At 44.0% G+C, this 4618-nt stretch overlaps 1 long non-coding RNA gene across 1 annotated transcript; it reads right to left on the reverse strand.

Annotated features, from left to right (window-relative positions):
• Positions 1 to 1830: 1830 nt before the first annotated feature.
• On the reverse strand, positions 1831 to 4612 carry LOC102260034. The gene is made up of 2 exons (XR_312985.2): positions 4466 to 4612; positions 1831 to 3796 (listed from the first exon to the last, which is right to left on the reverse strand). It is a non-coding gene; the product is annotated as an uncharacterized LOC102260034 (long non-coding RNA).
• Positions 4613 to 4618: the final 6 nt, after the last annotated feature.

A 4618-nucleotide genomic window follows, 5' to 3' on the forward strand; every position in this document is an offset into this window, starting at 1 on the left:
CACATATGTAATACCTTAATAATTTAAGAGTATATATTATGCTGTTTAAATGCAGGTCAGGGCACATGCCCAGGTTGTGGGCTGGATCCCATGTGGGGTGTGCAGGAGGCAGCTGATCAATGATTCTCATCATTGAGGTTTCTCTCCCTTTCCCTTCCTCTCTGAAATCAATAAAAGTATTTTACCTTATTCGAATCTTGATTCACACTGTAAAATAGGATCTATTTTTTACAATGTAGGAAACTGAGTGTGGATTTAAAATTATTTTCTTAACAATCCTACTGGTATTGTTGCCAGGTACGATTCTTTTCTTTTCTATTGACATGAATACTGAAATATTTAGTGATGAAATACATGTTGGGTTTTCTTTAAAATACTTAAAAAATACACAGGGCCTTATTGAATTATATCTTTGTGCATATTTGGTAATTTTCATAAGCTCTAAGAATAAAGAAATTTAAGATTTCTTGATTGTCTTAGTTTAGATCCCAAAGATTTGTTGTAGCTGAAATGTTAGGGTGAGATTAAAGGGCAAGTGTTAGAGGCAAGTCCTTAAACCAGGGGTCCTCAAACTTTTTAAACAGGGGGCCAGTTCACTGTCCCTCAGACCGTTGGAGGGCCGGACTATAGTTTAAAAAAAAACTATGAACGAATTCCTATGCACAGTGCACATATCTTATTTTGAAAAAAACAAAACGGGAACAAATACAATATTTGTATTTGCATGTGGCCCGTGGGCCGTAGTTTGAGGACCCCTGCCTTAAACTATCAGCAGAAAAATGTCAGAATTTATATTCCCATTGACTGGGAGAAATTAATGGGCAGAGTAGAAAGGCACTGGGCTCAATGTTCATCTTCCCCCCTCGATCCTTGGAGCACACCGGCTGTGTGCAGTTTTAGCATCACAGTCAAGTGTGGCCTGTCTGCTTGATAACCAGAACCGTTTTCTCCCCCAAGGTCACATGTGCAAACTGATAACCCTCTTGACACATAATTAGGACTTGGGGGGGGAAATTGTTGAGTTTAAGAATGCTAAATCACCTTGGCTAGGCTGCATGGGCATCAAAAACCGTGGACACATGGAAGTTTAAAGGATTATACTCTTTCGGTTACTGACACTGAGGTTGGTCAGTGCCTTCTTTATGAAGATCCAGGGGAAATTTCAAGATTTCTTTTTTGGGGTATCTCATTTTTTTAATAAATTTTATTGATTTTTTACAGAGAGGAAGGGAGAGGGAGAGTTAGAAACATCGATCAGCTGCCTCCGGCACACCCCCTACTGGGGATGTGCCCACAACCAAGGTACATGCCCTTGACCAGAATCGAACCTGGGACCCTTCAGTCCGCAGGCCAAAGATCTATCCACTGAGCCAAACCAGTTAGGGCTGGGTGTCTCATTTCTATTTCTGATTTTTGCATTGACTGTTGGGCAGCTCAGCAAATCTTTTGACCTCCTAGCAATATACAGAACCTAATGCCCTATAATTTTATGTACTTTGGGGTCTTTTGGACTTTATCGTCTGGTTGCCTCTTGCATACACCCCACTATCTTTTGGTTTACAGGACAAGGCTCCAGCAGAGCCACGCTGGACTTTACCTTATTTCCCCTATACTACAATTTCCTGTTTTTAGAATTTCATTGGAATATATTCTTATAAACTACATTCAAACTCTTTGTGAACTAAAATAGGGTATAAGCAATGAACAAACAAAAAAATAAATTACAAATACAAAAGTTATAAGGCTGGATTTTATAGAACATGGAAAAATCAAAAAATGAAATTTAGAAAACAAAAACGCGGCATTATGAAATAAGCACTGACTCCAAAGTGGATATTATATACCTTTATTAGAGATTTCAAGAAAACGAGTTTGACATTAAGCTGGGCACCAGGAACGACTTCTAGCACACACTTGCCTGTGCTCATCTTGCTGTGGCCACATTTCTTCCCTTATGAAAACTTCCCCCATCACCACCAGTACTTTCCTATTCTATTTAGCACCACTGTCTTTTATATCCCTTCTTACATTATGCAATATTCATTTTTAAAAATGCTGACATATGCCCCATTTGGGCCAAATTTTGGAGCTTTTGTAGATTCAATGTAAATGCTGTGAAGAACTTAATTCTCAATAGCTGCCCTGTGGTCCTCACCCCCCGCTCCCCCGTTGGCCTAACCTGTTTCAGTATGTTACTTCAGAGCTGTATGGCTGCTATATAAGGAATGTGTTGAATAAATTAAGGTGACATGGGCCCAAATATTAGGAGCCAGAATTATGGTCGCAGCAAAGGGAAGGGGAAGAGAAGCCAAGATTTGGCATTCCAGAAGGAGTCCCCAGTAATCTGTTGCTTGCCCTTTCAAAGATGTCTGGTGCTTTGTTGTACCTGCCCTGATTGATATAGAGGCAACATTCCTCCTTTAGGTGTAAACAGGTACCACGTTCTATTCTGAAGGGCTACAGGCTAAGGAATCAATTTGCTCTTCCAACATGTTTACGGTTTCTCCTGTCTTCCAGCGGCAGCTGTGTTTTCGGATAAAAGCTGTTGGATCCCCAGTGAAGCTCCTACAGCTGTCCCCTCCCCCCAGGAGGATGAGAAACCCTGCTCTTCCACTTAGATGACTTCCGGAATGGAGAGGGAAAGGGGGCTGTCATTCCAGGCTATGGGGTTGTCATGCTGACATAGGGATGACATAGCCTAGAGAGCAAATACCTCTCCATCCAGCGGACAAAGCCAGTCAGGCACAGGATCCCCAAATCCAGGAAATTTCCTCGGAAGGGTAAGTTCTTCAGTTACCTGGATGTCAGCATAAGAATACTTTCCCCAGAGGCATGGTTTCCCCTTCTGATGGAGAACTTGGTTCCCCAGAGTTGGACCCCCTGGGCTGCAAATGTGGCTGTGGTTAGGGAGTCAAGTAGAGGGGTTATAGATTTTTTTCATAAATTCTTTCAAGAAATAGGGGCCCCCTTTGGGGATTCAAATGTAGGGTATTTTGAGAATCACAGATAAGAGTGACACAATTGCCCTTCACCCTTAGTAAGTTTACATCCTTATGGGGCTTTCCTTGGCAATATCGGGATTTGGGGAGGTTCTCAAACTAGATCAGCAGTAAGTGCTCCCCAATTCCAGAGATGTTGGTTTTATATATCCCCAGCAGGTGGTATTGAATTGTAAAGTAATGGCAATAAAGTTGGCTAATTGATAAGCGCTACTGGAATTAGCTAGGGTGAATGAGGAGATAATAGAAGAGACGGCTGGGCCTTATCTGGAATTTAGAAGCATTCTGGTTTGTTTTGGGGTTTTTTTTTGTTGTTTTTTTTTTGCAAAAAAGGTGTAAGCCAGGTCCAGGAGGTGGGTCCAACTGGCGATCCCTGGAACTTTATCATATAGAGAACTGGGTGAGTGCCTTCCAATCCTTGACTAAGACTTGTGTCCCTGATAGGTATAGGAGTGGCCCAGAGTCCTCCGAGGGTTGGTGGGGGGGGACTTAATGTTGCTTTATCTGTAAAATTAGAGAACAGTGTTGACTCCACATAATTGTGAGAATTAAATGAAAAGAAGGAAATGAGGCGCCCGCTGCACTGCTCTCTCACCACCAGCTACTGCGTGTGAACTCCTGTGCAGGCGCATGGACACATGGCTGCTACAACGTACACAACAATGCCTGACCTCATTACTTACACAACAATGCCTGACCTCGTTAAGCACACTTAGCCTGAACGTTAGTTTTGAGTCCGTTAAAATACCAGCATCACAGCATTCCAGCATCAATGGCTTGTACCTGTCGTTTTCAACCTATAAAAAAAAGAGTTTTTGAATGACTAAGCAGTTAAGAAACTTGACATGTCTTCTTCTGTTTGTCTCAAATGTTCAGAAAAAGCCTTGTGTACATGTGGTTCTACCATCTGGATTTCTTCCGCCTTCAAAGACAACCAAAGTACCCAAACTCCCCTATCTATTTGAAAATACTAGACGGCATCCCCAGAGTTTTAAAAGCACGCCTGAAGGTATCACCACCGCTAAGGTTAAATGTATCACTTTGCTCATGTCTGTGTAAAAACACAAAAGCTGCTCAAACTGAAAGGGAAATTCTCTGGTTTCAGCTGTGACTCCAGACAGGATCCAAAGAGGAGTTTTACCATCTCTTCTTTGGGTTTTATGGAGACTTGCTTTACCCTTCTGTGTTAGCCTCTTAAGGCACTGCGTCAGCCTTAAAAGGGCACAGGAAAGGGCGACGTGGGGTCCTCTCCGGTTTCCTGCAGGCCTCTCATCAGTACCCCCCGGTTAACGATCCGACCCCATTAGATGCAGCTGTTCTGCCCCGCAGAGCCGAGAAGGTAAATGCACTTTAGTCAGGCGGGCAGACTCCGGCCTTTGCACCAAACCGGCGCCCGGGCACCCTCTGGTCGCCATGTGCCACGTGCTCTGGGCCTGGGTCATTTCATTTCAAAAAAAGGGACGTACCTGCGCTTAGACCTCAGACTGCTGCGCCCACAGGCGTCGGAGACACACTCCCCAGGCCCAAGGTCGCGCTGGGGCCCGCTCTCGCCCCCGCAGGCCAGGTGGGGCTGGGACCCCAGCCGCTACACTGTAGCCGCGGCTGCGCCCTGGGGAAGC

Source organism: Myotis brandtii, unplaced genomic scaffold (genome assembly GCF_000412655.1).
Source record: "Myotis brandtii unplaced genomic scaffold, ASM41265v1 scaffold10, whole genome shotgun sequence".
Taxonomy (NCBI): domain Eukaryota; kingdom Metazoa; phylum Chordata; class Mammalia; order Chiroptera; family Vespertilionidae; genus Myotis; species Myotis brandtii.